This window comes from Puntigrus tetrazona, chromosome 16 (genome assembly GCF_018831695.1).
Source record: "Puntigrus tetrazona isolate hp1 chromosome 16, ASM1883169v1, whole genome shotgun sequence".
NCBI lineage: Eukaryota > Metazoa > Chordata > Actinopteri > Cypriniformes > Cyprinidae > Puntigrus > Puntigrus tetrazona.
In genome coordinates this window covers 25,363,196-25,381,851 of record NC_056714.1, presented here as the reverse complement: position 1 = coordinate 25,381,851, position 18,656 = coordinate 25,363,196, and the positions used below count along the sequence as shown (strand labels likewise).

At 37.2% G+C, this 18,656-nt stretch overlaps 1 pseudogene; it reads left to right on the top strand.

Annotated features, from left to right (window-relative positions):
- Positions 1-17,934, top strand: part of LOC122360871 — a 45,577-nt pseudogene extending 27,643 nt beyond the window's left edge.
- Positions 17,935-18,656: the final 722 nt, after the last annotated feature.

The window sequence follows — 18,656 nt, the reverse complement described above, 5'->3', positions numbered from 1 at the left end:
TCCTTCATAAATTTGCAACTCAAGCAACATTTTTATTATTTCTTATCAATGTTGAATCAATGTTTTATGGGAACTGCAGTAAACACATTTAGGGGATTCTTACGATGAATCACTGAAGCGTTTATTTAAAAGGAAATCTTTTGTGACTAAAAAAAGTCTTTCACTTTCAGTACTTGCCAAAAAAGTGTTCGTTTTCTTTTATTCATTCATAAATGAATACAAATATTGATTAATCAATTAATTTATTACCATCTTGTTTGACAGGTGCATTAAAAATGAATAAAAATGTAAAGTCGTCTATCTGCTTAACTTTTTCTTCTTCTTTCTGCTCAGGTGAAGCCCAACCCCTGACCTCGAGTGGAGCGGAAATCTGAGAACTGCGTGTTAAACATCAACTCCTCCATCTACTGACGAGATCCAGCAGGAGATGAAGAGGGCCAAAGTGTCCCAGGCCATGTTCGCCAAGGTCGCCGCCTCAAAGAGCCAGGTACGCCCGCCGCTCGCCCCGTGCTACCGCTTTCTACTTTCGCTAGCCTGTCACGCTCAAAGCGCTCGTCCGGTTTGACAAAACATTGTCAAACATTTCACCAATGTACAGTCTCACGGAAAGCTCAGATAGCGAGATAAAAGCGTAAAAGGAGAGCTTTGTTAAGCCTCGCAGGTAGAGCAGCGCCTGTAATGACTTGCGCGCTGCTTTATTGTGGGTTTGCAGACAGCAGACAGTGTTGCAACATAAAACAAATGTGTTTATATAATTCAGCTGTGCAACGGCTACACCGTTATCTCACATAGCGCAACAGCCTTCTGCTGAATACAGGCCTCTGTGAGAGACATTACCGTCTGTTTTAGCCTATTAAAACTAATTAAAGAAACGCAAGGCGAGCCCCATTATTAAAGGTTTCACATATCTATGTGCACACTTAAAGGTTTTCACAATTACATCTGATGGGGGAAACGCGCCAGCCCTAAATTATAAATATCAGCGAGTTTTGCTGATTGCACTGGTCTGTTACCAGACCACTGTTTAGCAAATTGATTTGATGCAAGCCACTGCTTTGCTGTGAGGGAGTTCAAGCCGGGGCGGAGAGAGAAAGATGGGCAGGGCATTTATTGGCGTGGTTAAATGCGAGGCGGTTAGAAAGAGGCCCTCTCTTTCTCCTGCAGCCCTGCTGGGCTGTGTGTCAGGCTGGGGCTGAGAAGAAACAGAAGAGAAATACTACTACCAGGCACAGTCACTGTACAAAATGCTGCATGAATAAATGCTGAGCTGTCTTTTCTCTCCTCAAAGCCACTCATTTTAATTCAGCAAACAAAAACAGTTTTAATGCATCAAGCAATTTAATGACTCAAAAGTAACACCATGTCATGCAATCATGCTGATATTCGATAATTAAGCTTTAACCAGCGTTCCGCAAGAGCAGTGTGGCAGGCGCACAATAATGACTGCGCCTTGCGCTCTGTTAATTTTAACAGAGCTAAATGAAGCAATAATGCCTGCTGCCGAGGCTGACGTTGTATATTGGATAGCGATGGCAACGTTACGCTAATTATAAACGCATTTGTTTATGTTGCAACACTGTCTGCTGATATCAAACCCTATAAGCGGCAAGTCATTGCGGCTGCTCTACCTGCGAAGTATAGCGCGCTCTGCCTGCTTTATCTGTATCTGACTTTCCGTGGGCACGTACGCAAAAATCATTTGACAATGTTTGTCAGCAGACCAGCGTCTGAAACGAAGCTGGCAGGCTGAATGGCGTTATGCGCAGCCTCTTCATCTCTGCTGAGTCTAAATCGTAGACAGAGGTGTCTTCTTCGCAATTCGACTCGTTCAGTCGAGGACTTCACCTGGCCGAAGAAGAAGAAAGGATTAACGAATAAACGTGCTATTTTATGCCATTACCTGTTGCGCCTGTTTCAAGTAATAAATAGTAATTGATTAATCAATATTTGTATTCATTGTGAATGAATAACGCACAGTGAAAGTGAAGACTTACAGTGCAAAATTCCTTTTAATAAGCATCGATGTTCATTGAAAATCCCCTAAACTGTGTTTGCTGCAATTCCCATAAAACATTGATTCAATCAGAAATGAAATAATGAAATGTTGTGAAGTGCAAATTTATGAAGACCACTGAAAAACCAGGTGATAACTTTTGCCTTAGAAATAAATTTAACCTGACAATATAGCCACAATCTAAATAATTTTTCGTATTATTCTGTCAAAAAATTGAAGACTTTTGATGAACTATTTCAAAAAATAAAATAAATAAAAATTATATCACTAATATATGTGAAGATAGGAAACAATAGATCTTCTCAGAATGATAAAAATGATATTTATTGCTACCCTTTGCATTTATTATTGTGCTTCACATATTATATATTTGATTTTATAAAATCGGGACAAACCATGCATCACTTTTGCATGAACATGCCATGTGCGCTCACGGAGGAATGCCCACTGGGTGGATTCAGTCTTCTGATCTCACATTGTTGCTCACTCTTCTGAGCTGTGAAAACACACACACACACACAACAAATATAACAACTTTAGTTAAATAACACTTAATCAAATCTAGTCAACACATGACCAGGCTCGATACGCAGCTGCCCAATTTCTAAAACTTCACTGCCTGTATGTGTGCACGACGTAGAGAGGCGGCGCCTCCAACGATCATTACTGTGAAGTGATGGCCTGTTGAAAGTCTTTGTGACCGTCAGTGGCGTGGCAAACTGCGCAGCGTCTGACGATCATTAACGCAGTAACAGGCTGTCTGGCAATGTTTGTAAGTCGTAAAGCTTTGCGAGAAGCAAGAAGCGTGCCGCCTATTTGATTCTGGCGAAAATCCTGCGAACATCTCGCATCATATCTGGCTTTAGCGTCGAACTTCCCACTGCGAATGGGCTTTATCGAACGTGTGTTTATGCAAAAAAAATGACGACAAAACCAAGCATATATTCGTTGATCTATCTGTCATATGTGAGGATATCTAACACATCGCGCGTAAATTACGATAATGTTTATAATGTTTATTGTCCCAATGAACTTAAGATGAGATGCTGCGTACAAACGCAAGAAGCGCGTGTTGAGCAAACCCGTATGTCAGCAGTCGTGATATGCCCTTTGTCAAATTTCGCAGATTCTCTGGCTCTCATCGAATAATGGAAGACTTTGCAGAGCTCTGTGCGGACTGACGGTAAGCGCGGTGCTGAATGTCGGGTTACGGTGCGTCTGGGCTGAGAAAGCAGCGCTAGTTACTACCACCACACGCACGCACGGGGACACATGGCGCGGCGCCAGCGCGTGCGTGCGCATAGTGAACACTGATGTTTATTTTCATTCTTTACATTCTCAATGAAATTTTCTCTAATAAGAGCCTCGCCAGTCCATCGCACACAGGAAGAGCTTTAATCTAGTACTCAACTGCGTTTGAAAAGGAAGACTCTGCGACGAAGGACCAGTAAGCAGCTCTCTGCGCTGGCATTCCTCAAATAGGTACGTGTTAACACTTTTTTATCGTATCGCCAGCAGAGCTTTCGTAGTAACATTAATATTGAAATATACCTGATAAATGCATAACATCTACAATGCATGAAGTATTTCAGATGCTAACGCTGCCTTAGCAACAGGCAATTGTAGGCAAACAAGCAGCATTACAAGACTAAATATATTTTATTTAAATATACAAAACATTATAATTAAATCATAAGTAACCTACGCCGTGAGCTACAGGCTTGAAGATCTAATCACTAATTTGTTTTTAAAGTATTTTAATTTGTTGACATTAAAGAAACAGCGTTAAATGACATGAAAATACATTTGGGCATATTTCATTTTATCACTACTGTGCCTCTATGCCTGAAACTATAATGCATAAGTGCTGGAAGTACCACTGAAATGAAATTTCCTCTTATTGAAAAACAGCTGCTAGGCTATGCGTGATAATAATTACACCTAAATAAATGATATAATGAATAAACATTAAAATGTATATTTTGGGCGCTTTCTTATACAGTATGCAACTACTAACTTGAAGAAATACAATGAACATGAGTAACACAATGAAGAAATCTTTTCTTCTGCTCAGTGCTTCTTCCAACACACTACGACCATGATTTCAGATTCTGGTGTGGGGTGTGTGTTCTTGGCGTGTAGCTTCTGACAACACATGATACACCGTATTCTGCAGTACACTATTACGACAATATAACACCAAACGAAATTTTCCTGATCTTTTCATTGTTGGTCTGTCATGACTCTTTTCTTGTGAAAGCTTTGCATATGTTCTGATATTGTGTCAGCGGTGGAAAGGAGTCCTCAGAACTAACATTAAACTCCAGCGTGGCACAAGTAGCCGATGACTGATGGCTTATACATGGTGTCTCATTTGAAAACATGCTAAATGACGTACTGGCTCAATCTGAGCTGTTCACCTACATTGTAGTGAGGCACAGACTTTCTGTGAAATTCAGCATGACCCCATTTACTTGTTAATGCACTGTTTATGTCTTACTGTGAGTAGTATCAGTGCCTGTACACCACGCCGACACCACTAGTAAATAAACATTCTTGTGTTGTTTCATCAAAACTATATAAAATGTAAACAAGCAGAACAACAGAGCACTGGCCGTATATCGGTTGTCTGTAAAACATAAATAAATTAAGGAAAATCAACAGTTCAGATAATTACATATCACAGCATTAAATATGAAATAAGTTAAATATGTCAAGCAAATGCATTTTATTTAAATGTATTTACATTTATATAATGTATATTTTATTTTCAAAATTTTAAAGGAAGTTTGTGTGTGTGTGTCTGACACTTATTTATTAAACATGACTATTTAGATCTTACAAAGTTTTTAGAAATTTACTAATATATAACTATATATAAAGATAACTTATTAACTATTCATCATAAACATTCAAACAAATAAGAAAAAAATCTCTGTAACTCGAATGAAATATTTTTTTTTATACTATATCTATATTTTTATGTAATTTGTATAAAAATATAAATAAACTAGAAACCTATTGTCAGTAAATGAAAGCAACTCATATATTCTCTCTGTCTTTCACAGTAACATTGCCCAAATAAAGTGAGATGCGCAGATGAGCAAGCACAAAACAAGCAGTTTTTCTGCGACCTGCAGCATGCATCTTGCATGTGAAGTGAATCACTAAATGAATTATGAAATCTGTCAATTACCTACTGGCGCACTCAGAGAGTCGCTGATGACATTGTGGCGCTATAGCGGCGTGATCAAGCGCTCCTGTTGTGTGATCGCGCTCGCTTTCCGGCAACTGCAGAGGGTCATCGCTCGCAGATTGTTTTCAGGCTTCGAGCGTGGCGTCTGGTCGCTATCTTTCTAGGAATCTCCAACAGAAACCTAGGCTGCGAAAAGCGTGCATCGCCTAACGCAGAGCAACGATGCAGTAAGCTGCATTCTCTCCCCTCCATCGGTAACAAAGAAAACAATAAACCCGCTCCTTGTCATGAGAATGAGCTGGGCGTTACCTCTTTATGCTCGTCTTCTTAGCTGTAATGTCATTGCAAGTGAAGTCGTGACGTAATTTCAATGCGCCGAGCCGTGAAGCACGATATATATTTTAACCTGACACAATACTTCCTCATTTTAATGAAATCAAATGCTTATTTTCAGGAACAGAAGCAGAGAATTCAGCTTTACATGCAGAGATGAATATCATCAGATATGTTCAGGCGGAAAACTGCTCAGCCTAAGCTATATTCTTTACTATTTTTAAAGAATGCATTTTAAATCAGGTAGTATTTATAATCACCTCTTACACGTGCGGACCAAGTAAATCAAACATTTATGAAACAGGCTGAAGCTGGTAGATGGCAACACGGTCAGTTCCTAAGCTGAGATTAGTCAGTTACACTCCAAGCTTTTTCAGATGCCATCATCAAAGTCACAAAATGGGCACCAAAACCCTGAAACTTTGCGCGACATGCCGTCTGTCGCTCAAGTGTGGAATGCGTAAACTCTGTGAAACAAAAAGCAAAAAATGCATGTTCTTTGTCTTCTGACGCCCTTAACTGAGGCTATCACAAAGCACACTAATGGCTTGTGACTTAATTCTCTCGTTCTCTCCTTTAAACACAACATCAAAACTTCATATGAAACTGAAGAATTTCTCAAATGTGAACATATCTTCACTATCTGACTGACAACTGTAAATAACTGTAGTGTTGTTTGTGACAGCCCACCCCAGCAACCTGTATTCTGCCAATCTCTCTTCTCACCTGATGATGGCGAACAAGCAGTCTATGTATGCTGAAAAATCCCTGTCTGTTTATTATGTCTGCTAATATTAAATGCTAAATAGCAATGAGAAACATAAACAATATTTGTAAAAATAATATTTCTTCTATCTGTACAATATATCTCTGCCTTTCACCCGTGTAATACAATATGCTGTGTATAACCTTAAATATATAAAAAAGAAAATATATATATATATATGTATGTATGCTATATATATATATATATATATATATATATATATATATATATATATATATAGTATAGCCAATATAATATAGTATATAATATAATATATATATAACTATATTTATATATATTATATATATATTTATAATATGTATATTTATATAGTATAATATATATATATTATATATAAGTATATATAAGTATATTTATTTATTATTACTGCACTTTACCTGCTGTTTTGTTTTGTTTGTTGTGCAAAGTGTTTGTTTATCTTAATTATTACAATGTTGTAAACTGAAAAGAAATGCTACCTTAATAACTAATGAAAAAAACGAGCAATAACTATTTTATGTTTTAGTTTTGAAATAACAATATTTAGCTAGTTAACACTATATTCCAAGAGATATACACTTGAAATTTTGACAAATATCAAGCTGAGCTACTACTTTTGTAGTTTGTAGTTAATAAGATTTTCTTTGCTGTTCAAATACATTTATTGTTTTGTACCAATCTCAGCTTTTGAACTTTCTTCGTGAAATGTAAAGTAAATATGTTACACAACACATTTTCTTGCATTTTAACTCAAGTATAATGCAGCTAAATAAGTACTTAAGAAAAAATCACAATTTAGTGAAGTAAAATTATCAAATAAAATAAATAAAAAAATAAACAAGCTTCAATAACGATAATCATGACGAATTATTCACAGTGACCTAAACGTAACATGTATGCTCGTAATATCTGTGATCACTAATATTTCATAAATAATTGACTATTAAAATCTCTTCAAAATAATGTAAGTAATAAGAATATATAATAACATTCCTGTTATGAAGTAATTATTGAAATTTGCAATTTAATGTCACTCGTGCGCAACCTGTAGCTGACTGGCAGAAAAATAACAATATTTGTATGAGCAATAACGATGATGTGCTGCCTTGGCTCCCTGCGTAGCATATAATCTGTCCCAACTCAGCGCCCGTTCAACCAGGCGAAAAACGAGGTGAAAACCGCCTCGTACCGAAATTCGATTCCGAAGATGAAGATACGACATCTAACGATAAAAATTTATCCCGACATTACTGGGCGATGATGCAATCTGGCGCAAAAGCGAATAAAGCATCTAACCTGCGTGAACATCTTTGTCGCTACTTATGTCAGAAAACGTAATATTTTAATGACAACAAGCGTCAATCATCGCCAACGTAATACGGCTTGTGCTCAGCTGAAGAGCAGCTCAGACTATATTCGGCATTGCAATGGTCAGCAAGTAATTTGACGAACATCTACCAAGCTAGCGTTCTTAAGAGGCTTCTGCTCCCAAACGCAGCGGCTTCTGACACCTATGACGACTTTGACATGTCGCTATGGTGAATCTGGAAGCGCGCTCTGGCTGCATGCGCTGCATGAATAAAAGCTTTACATCTGTAAGTTAAAAGTAAAAATAAACACTTTTAAATATGTGTGCGATATGTTCATAAAATATTAATTTCGTATAAACCTTTCCGTTAATTTTAATATTGAAAATAAATGAAATAATTTAAGTGTCATTTTATTAAATAATTACAGTTAAAATATATTTTATTATGAAAATAATGTAAGAGAATATAGCCTATCCATGAACTAAATGTGCAGACTATTTTTCTTATGTTAGTATCTAAATTCTGAAAGACACTTGAACCAGTTTATAATAATGGTTGATTTTCACTCAAGATCTTCAAACTAAATTATTTTTAGTAAATCTGTGAAATACAGAGTGATTCTGGTAATTCCTCTATTTTACCATATCCCAAAACATTACAGAAAAATTAATGTTGAAATAAGATTTTTCTAATTTTGAACTGGAAAGCGATCTTAGCTATGACCAATCACTTAAATCACATTTTTATGCCAAAATATCTGTGAGATAAGAAATGAGATAAGTGTTCCATGAATGGTTGACCCTACTGCTGCAAGTATGTCAAGCATATTTTTGGCCGTAATATGCCTTGCTAGGCTCAATTACTCAATATTTGAATTTTTGCACCAGACCCTCAAACGGTTATCTCGACCAAGCCTCGCAAGCTTTACTCGGGTTTGGAAAAATGCATAAACTTCAATTTCAAAAACTGACTTAAATGACTTTGGCACGTGAGCCGAAAGATTTTTCACGACTGCGATCGGCGCGCCTGCTCTGACCGAACCACGCGGCGGTAACATAATTCAACCCTGCGATAGGTAATGTGCCACTGGCCGAATCTCGATGGTGTCAGCGTTAATGAACACCTGTGTGTCAGCGATTTATTAGCGTATCAATGGCGTGTGGTACTGCTGGCTCAGGGCACTACTGTCAAGCGGTGGCAACGTACTACTGGTTGAGTCTGAGCATATTGATCTGATTAGCTATTGATAAGTGAACACCAGGCTGAGTACAACGAGCAGCTGAACGCGGCAGAGGGCTGACTGCTGTGAAGTTTGAAGCACCAGGCAGACACTACTACGGCTGATACTACTGCAGATGAAACTGCTATTTGAAAACTTCAGTGATTTATTCAGTGAAAAATCGACTGTTTAAATATATTTACAGAAGGTAGTCTAAATAAACTTAATAAAAAAAATAATAATAATAATAATAATCATCATAAATAAAAAAATCTATTATATATATATATATATATATATATATATATATATATATATATATATATATATATATATATATATATATATATATGTATATATGATTTTTAATGTAATTTTTACTGTAATTAAATTAGAATATATATATATACTATATATATATATGTATATATATATATATATATATATATATATATATATATATCTTTATTAAAAAAATCAACGACCCGCAAGAATTTAAATTTAGTAAAAGCACGGCGCTCTAATACAAATCTACCGCTTCATTAAAAAATGAAATGTAACAAATATGAACAGAGTAAGTACAGCGTCATGTAACAACATTCTCAATTAGCAAATATTGTCTTTCAGTATTATTCATGTAAACAGTCATTAATAAGAGCTCTGTGAATGCTGTCTTTGTAATCAGCTGCTGTTCGCTGCAACAACAGATGAACACGAAGGCTGGTCTATTGATCCTAGTACAGTGGTCTGTTATGGAAAATCGGATTTGTCGGGTATTTACGTTTGCACTATATAAATATATTGCACTAAAAAATAAGGCAATTCTTACTCGAAAGTATAAGCTGGGTAAGCGCGCACAATGGGTACTACATTTATGAAAAGTAGTGAAGAATAAATCCAAATATTTGTAAATGATACGGCACACAAATATGACTTGACTGAACAGAATGGGTATGTCGATATTTCTAAATGATCTTATCTGCTCTTAACGAAGTCAACCAAAACATCGTATCAAACACTTTTCAAGCTGGATCAAAGCAAAGCTTTGAACCTAAAACAATGATCAGAAACAGTCAAACCTAGAAACTACAGTAACGACAGCTCTCTAATATAATGAGGCACCGTGTGTTTATATATCTCCAACAAGTGGCAGCCTATGTCGTAATAAATCGCTGTAACAACAACGCAAGCCAATGAAAGCATCTGCTAAACGTGCCATCTTCACGTAGACGTAAACCATACGCAGTAGTCGCGCTCTTTCTTGAACTACAAAACGAAAGTACGCAACTGGCTAATATAATTTTAGAAAATATCTAAATATAAACAGTGTTCGCTAGCTTGAAATTGCGTTTGCTGCGCGAACCCGGGCTATAGCGGTAAGCCTTAACGGCGATCGGCGCCATTAAGTAGCTTTGGTTCTTTCAATCGTCATTTAAATCGAAAATTAAAAGTGATTATGGACGACGAGTCAAGCGATGTTGTCATCAGCTAACACAAAGGGCTTTACTTTTCGGCGTGCTTTGTCATTTCAGAAGCGTTGACGGGTAAACTTGTGTCGGCGGATAATTTATTAAAGCAGCGTCTTTGTGTTACCAGGCGATGGCAGCGTTTGAAACAGCGAGTGAGCAAACTATAGTGAGCCGATCCTTGGCTTTCATTCACCGAACACTGTGATGTTCAGTCAGAAGATATTACTAAAAGAAAAAGAGAAGGAAGAAAGAGAAGCTTGTGTACCCGCCCGCACAACTCCATCACAATCTTCACGAGATTTACATAGGCCTGCTTTTATTATAACAAATCGCTAAAAAATATCCTCGCCTAACCAAAAGGCAAAAGCAGATTAAGCGCATGCTTTCTCCAGTACGCGCAATAGCACAGAACGCAAACGCTGTGTAACTGACAGCGTGGCTGTTCTTTCGGCTGTCGGCAAATATTGGCGAAAAAAACAAACAATTGACTAATCAGCTCTCCCCATAATCCCCTCGTCCCTGCTCTGATATTGTATGCCTCTCGGTGTCTTTGGTGTTAGCTGCTGAAGCACAGACTTTCCATACAAGTGGTGGAAAAGATTCGCAAACTTCGTTCAGCGGTGGCAGCGGCGTACGAACGAAGAACAATCCCTCTGTGAATGCATACAAGCTGGCTAGTAGAGGCACAATAATGAGAGGAAGAGCTCTAATGGGCTGAAGGAAATAAAACCCATGGCAACGGCGCTAAACTCAGCTTCGGCTTTCGCGTTCAACTGGGGCGCTCAGCTGCTGGAAATGACTCAAGCCCGCACTCCATGGTCACTAAGCGAACAACCTCTCGTGGCCGCTCGTGAAAAAAACGATGAGCATTCAGGAATCGCTATCGCGTCGTGGCCGTTCGGGAGTTAAACCATGACAGCCCGGCGTGGCCGCTAGGTGTTTACGTTCACGGTTTGAACAGCGCAGTACTTGAATCAGCGGTTGAGCTCGGAAGATATGGGATGATCAAGCGATATCAGTTTCAGTGAATGAAAGTCGAAGTCAAGTACTAAATGGCGGCTTTCATGCGGCACGCGCCGCGTTCAAGCGACGATGCAAACTGAAGATAACGGCCTGTTTGCTTCGAGTGGTGTTTTTTCCTGTTAGCCAGCGAAGACGATTTGTGACCGGACAAAGTATTTTTCAAATAAATCTGGCTTAAATGGCTTTCCCATATGATTTGCTATATTTCGAAATAGAATAAACAATTTGGTGAGAAAGATAAAAATACTGAGGAAAAGGTAGGTAAGTTCTTAGCGATAAATATTACTGGTGATTCTCATATATTTACAGTAGGAAGATTACAAAAATATCTTAGTAGAACATAATGTTACTTAATGTTCAAAGGAGTTACGGCATAAAACTAATTTTATTTTTGACATATGCCCCATTTAATGAGTTAGGGATATGTATTTAATATTAATGGCGGCAAAAGTAATAAATAAAACTGGAAATCTGGCCAACAATAATTATTTGAATACCAACATTCTTCAGGGCTGAAAAAAATCTCACACGAAACACATCACGGTGTAAATTGGCTGTCATTTCATTTTGGAAGTGAAATATGAATTTCCAACGTATAAAACGCTCAGGTCGATTGCGGCTGTGTAATCGCCAATATGTTGTAAAGCATCCCATCTAATCCTGTCTCATAATAATGCATTGTTTTCTCAAAAAAGAGTCGAATTGATCCGGCTTTGCTGTTTTGATAAGTCAGTGTGTCGGACGGCTTTGTAATTACAAGCGCTGCATTCAGTGTGGTGAATATATTTCTTGTAACTAGAAAACTGTATCTGGCTCCTCAAATGTAAGAGCTTAACTAACAACTGTCGAAACAATTAATCTGATCATTAAAATTAATAACTATTATTAAAAGTTAAATCTCAAAAGCAATCATTAACATGACAATATATAAAGCTATATATTAGTATATATATATATATATATATATATATATATATATATACATATATACATACATGTACATATACATATACTTATATATATACATATATATACATATACATATATATACATATATGTATATATACATATATATACATATATATACATACATACATACATATATATATATATACATACATATATATATATACATACATATATATATATATACATATATATATATACATATATATATATACATATATATATATACATATGTATATACATACATACATATACATACATATACATACATATACATACATACATATACATACATACATATACATATATACACATACATATACATATAAGCAATATCATATATATATATATATATATATATATATATATATATATATATATATAACATATCTCTCTCTCTCTTACAGTATATAAGTTTATATATTGTCTTATTAATAAACTAAAGCTTTATATATATATATATAATGACTATATATATATTAAAAATGCTATACAAGACATTGGTTGACTTTTTAGACTTTAGAACAAAGACCAAGTATTTTTAGTTTTGTACACTGTGTGTATGTTTTTCACGGCAGACTACGTCATATGGCCTTCTAAGCGTCTGACATCTCGTCCCCAAAGATGCAATTATGCTTGTGTCAGAAAGCGGCGCGTCGGCTCATTACGCCTTCGTCCGCATTTTCCCCTAAGCGTGGTGGCGCGTGGACTGTAAGTGGAGGACACCGTCCCCAGGTAGCCCTCCAGCTGGGAGGGCTGGCGCGCGACTGCGCGGGGCGAACAGCGCAAACCGCGCGGCAGCGCATTCACAGGTGTGAGAAGAGAGTGTTAGTGGTGGGAAGTGAACGTGCGAACGAAAGGCTGAAGTAAGTTATCAGAAGCTTACCGTAACAACCCGATTGACTGACAGATTACGCGTTTCAACACTTTCGAAGCTAAAAATCACGGTAGCGTGGCGAAGGCGGGTGAAGTCAAAGGGTTTTGTCTTAGCGAGGATCTGCATTAGGCAGTGTCGTTAGTTTGCACATTTAGACGAATGTAAAAGAATAAACAAATGACTAGGCAGTCGGCGCCCGATATACGCCGGTTGAGTAAATGGTCAATAGGTGCATGAGCGTGAAATGGGTTACAGATCAACAGAGATGAACGATCAAATGAAAGAAAGTGATAAAAAGCAAATATAGGTAGACAAAGAGATAAGCAGAGACAGATACACATATACTGGAGCAAGGCGATTAGATAGATGATAGGCGAGCAGATAAATAAAGAAAGATTGAAGCGGACAGAAAGAAATACATGGGCAGATAGAAAGATTGATTAGACAGACAAACAGAAAAACGGCTTGATTATTTTTGTTTGCCCATCCTGCTTACCTATCATCTTTTGTCTTTTAAATGTTATACTGGCGTCAAAATTCTGACATACTTGCAGACATTTTACATAGTAAGTGCTGTTAACAATTGGAAAATCATACTCTGCAAGACAAAGTGCCGCCTCTTTTAAAATGTTTATAAGTGCAACAACAAGTCATCAGAAATCCTGTCTCGCACAACTCAGCATTATAAACATCTGATGTCATATCTTGATCCAAAAAAATAAAATAAGCAGTATGATTCATGCACAATTGTTTTTTTCTGCAATATCTCCTTCAAAAAAATAAATACATATCCCTTTATGATACCTTTGATGTAAGCGGATGCATCCAGGAGGCTCTGTGAGGCAGACAGCAAAACAGATGATGCTTTGAGGATTTCTATATATGAATGCAACTCATGTGCAATCCCTGTTTTCTGGCAGGTTGCATGTTGAGACCACAACGAGTTCATATCTCCTTGCTGCTCTTAGCCACCTTCCTATTCATCTCCTCTGCTTTTCCTTCTTCTTTTAATACATTTCCACTCCAAAAAAAAAAAAGAAAAAAAAAAAAAAAAACGAGATTCTTTTTCATTAAACCCAACACTTAACACCTTAATAGCCCTAGGCTACATAGCATAAAAGTATTTTTGATTATTTATAAATATTCAAAAGATCAGAACCATCTGTTTTTAAAATTACAGTCTGACAGCTTTATCATTTTATAACAGGCCTTTGAGACCTGGGGTGAGGAGGAGGGGGCTACTGACTTCTACGATGGGGTTTGAGTTTATGGATAACTGGCATACGTTTTCAAGCGCTTGATGCATCTTGAAGACCTAAGTCACGCTCTCAGAACGAAATCTTCAAGCGGCAGTTCGCATCTCTTATCAAGAACCATTTTCCCTCTGAAGGTTCTTAATTATGACCTATAAGCTTCTTTGGAACTTGTTTTTGATGTTAGATTATAGGTTTGCGTATGAACTGCTTTTTCTTCAAAATGCGTGTCGTTCTCTGTATCCACGGGCGCTATGATATCTAGTCAAACACATGACATCACATGTAGCCACTCTTCCTGTGACATCAAATAGAACATGTTTTAATTGTTACATTCAAAATAGCTCAAAAATGGACTCTGTGACATCATATGGAACTTAAAACTGAAAATGAAATATTGAAATTTAAACTGCCTCCATGTTTCTTCTATAGAACAATAATTCTCTTATGACATTAAAAGAGCATTTTAAAAGAGGGCCTCTATGACATAAATAACAAAATCTTATTTCATAATATTATATGAAGATTTAAATAGCTCCGTTATATCATATAGAGTTTAAAAGGTCTCATCCAAATCTACATGTTTAGGAGCTCTTCTATATCATATGGATCTGGATTTTCTAGTACAAGTCTTTTTCCATGTAGATAGTAGAACCATTTCTATATATTATTCATTGTTATCACATATAGAACTTATTCTACTTCTCAAACACTTGATAGTTCCTTATATGCTCTCATATGAAGCTTAAACGATAAAATGTTTCTCCCTATGTCATCATTTTGGGGCGGAATTTTAAAATCATTTACCACTTGATATACATTTAAATTTGTAATTCTCATGGAGACCCGGTTTTCTCCACGGCATCATATAAAATGCTCTTCTGTGACATCATATGGAGACACATGATGTATAATTAAAGTGCTCTAATCATCACGGAATTCAAAGTGTTCTTCTTTGTATCACGAATCTTCTTCTGTAGTACAGCTTGAAAAAAAAATTGCTTTTTAAGTTCCATATAGCAACTTTAGGAAATACGAGCACAACATTATATATTTCAAGGTCCTCCAACAGCACCAGGCAGAAAAAATTCTTTTGGAGCCTTTTTGAACAGGTGCACAGTTCAAGCAGGACCAATGGCGAGGGTTAACCACTCACCCAAAGTACATCTCTGTGGCGGCAGGAAGGACTATTAGCCTTTACTGCCAAAGCTTGCGCTCCGTAGAAATGAAAACGTCTCGCGCTATCAAAGGCGGACGAAGACCCTCTCCAAGCAAAGGGGCGAATGTGAAAGCCGCGGTACCATGCCAGTAAGGCCAGGTTCAAACTGCATCGAAGGCCAACTGGCGTTTTTAAAATATCCACGGCTTCTTTTATCGCTGAAATCTCGAACAGCCAGGGTGGAAGAGACTTACAAACAAACCCATCAACTAACAATAGAAAGAGAAATGAAATTACCAAGATTTCATGAGTCATCAAAGATCTGTTTGAGATCCGATATGAGTCGGACGCTCATATTAGGTACAGTTGACACAGATATTCGCTCGTTCGCTAATCACTCGTCTCAGGCTCCATTTCATCCACGGCAGCGGATAAACACCTCAGCGTGCGAGCATGAGGCCATCAGCAGGTAATGGGATGACCTCTTTAAAGATAACCATGTGAACTTACTCCAGTGAAACTAGGAAGTCTATCTTGCAGTTATGGCTGAACCATCTGTTGGCTTTCCGTCAGGAGAGTCTCATGAAAACGCTCCGTATCTCTCCGAGCTCTGTTTTGTACTTCCTTCTTATGTGCCCATCTTTTAGTCTCCCTGCGGATTCGCATTGTGTTGGAGAGGTGGAGTAATTCCCCCCCTCCTTGCCATTTTTCTTTAAAACGTCTGATACAGCTTCTTTTCCGTCCATTGCATGAGAAGAGGAAAATATGTCTGTGACAAGATGGCATTTGTGGCTCGCGCATCTCACCAACTACAGCTGTCCTTTCGAGGCCACGGGGTGGGTGGGGCTCTGTTATTTTGTCGTCTGAGGAGACACAGGGGTTAAGTTTGATCACGGAGAGCAGCCATTATTGCTGAAAGACTGATGAGCAGGAAGAGGCCCCATTTGTAAAACCTGGATGAAACGTTTCTGCTGCCTACTCTGGCATGCGAAAGGCAGGAAGGTACTGTTCAGCTAAGACGATATCAAGAACTAGGGTCAGCTGGTCAGTTATTGGGCTCAACTGGTGAGTTTGTTAAAATATGCCTGTGTATGGATTAGTAATCACGTTTCACTTGTAGCACAGAAGATGAGATAAAGTGCGCCTCTAAGTTTGTATTTGAACCTAATATAAACTAAATATATAAATATTGAATGTTTATATTACTAATCCCTCTATATTATAATAAGGTAATTTTTATATATTAAATTAAAATAGATGTTTAATTTATATATAATTAAATGCATTTATTTGTTGAATTTAATATATCTTCTTTCATATTTAAAATGTTAAAACAATTTGGCATGTAGACTTCCTAAAAGTTTTAACATTTTAAGTTATCTGTACTATTCAAACTTATCATACTATACAAAATATAAATAAATAAAAATTGCTGTATATATATATATATATATATATATATAATATATATATATCTCACCAAACGTATTTATTATAACATATCTTCCAAAAAAATAGTAATTTGCTTGAATAATTGCCTTTCCAGAGTTTATGTTTGTTATTTTTATCAGTTATAACACAATAAACTTAAAAAATGCATAGTCATGGGAAAGCACATGCTATATAACCTGCATCAGTGCATTTGGCCGTTTCTTTTTGCTGGGTATTTTCTCAGTTTCTCACACAATGGCTGTTGCGTTAAAGTCAATGCAGCTTCGCCTTGCAGCTTTGAAAAAGCACATCAGGCCCGACTCGGACCAGCTCCGTCCGATTAAGCCAGCCCTTTAAAGAAGAAAATGTCTGGTTCAGGTATGACAGTCCGTCTCATCGAAGCATAATTGCAGGCGTCTTTTAGAAGGACTTCTCGTGCTCTACACAAAGTTATATAAAACACCGTAATCACAAGCTTAAACATAAAAGCATCTTGTAAAAGCATAAAATTCGCAATCCCCATCTATTCTGGCCTAATTCTCCTTCGACCTCCATTCCATTAACCTTTTCAAAACAGGGATTACTGTTGAATATCAGGCTTGTCGCTAATCCTACCTAAAGTTCAGATGATTCTTAGTGATCCACAGTCTCTCCAACTCTTCCTGTTAAACCTTAAGACTGTTCACCCGAAACAAAGATCACCTCTGCTAGTTACATCAAGCCAACCTGAAGTACAGGCAGAGCGTCACCTTTACTGAAGCGGCGGCTAAATTTACTTGAAAAGACACTCTCTTTCCTTGGCAGCAAGAAATCCGAAACAACAAGGCAAAACGCCCCCCCACCTCCCCAGTTACGCTGCCGCTCGCGGGCACGCCCAGCCTTCCCAGCAGCGAGCTGGCGGACTCTAATTCAGTGTAAGTACCCGGGCGCTGCTCATGAATAGCTCACATATGGACTGTAAACAGAGTGATTAGAGATGTGGAAGTGGCCCCAACCCCTCACGCTACCTAGACAGCAGCACCTAAGGACTCTTTACATCACACACACACACACACACACCTGCAATTAAAAGCAGACCTGAGACCAGAGGCAGACTGTGATTATGCCCTGCACTCTCTAAAATACATTGTGTTTCAAGGGTGAACCCTCAAAATACGCCAGGTGACATTTCGAAGCTAACTGAGAGGATAAATCTGAGCAAAAAAATGTTGCTTAAAAGAAAAAGGCCCTGTTTGAGACAGATTCATTCTTTGCATTATTTTCAAATTCTCATCGATGTAATAGTTTTGTCATAAACTGCAGGTAGTTCAGTGAGATTTTTATTTATAGTGATTTTGTAACGCAAAACTTTTTGATATCAACTAAATTAAAAATATATGTAATAGGACTTAAGCAATGATTTATGCAGCATTCGTTTATGTCATTTTAAAATAATTCAGCTTTTTTTTTTTTTGGATCCAACGCTTTCCCCCTACAGCTCTAGTTACTGCAATGCTTGGTGGTTTATGTCTCCTTTTATTACACTTTTAAAATTTGCATTCGATGAAATAAATATTCTGTGTAAAGACTCAAAACAACACAACGTACCAATATTAACCTTTAATTTAATACAGATATTATTTTAATATTAACTAAAGCTG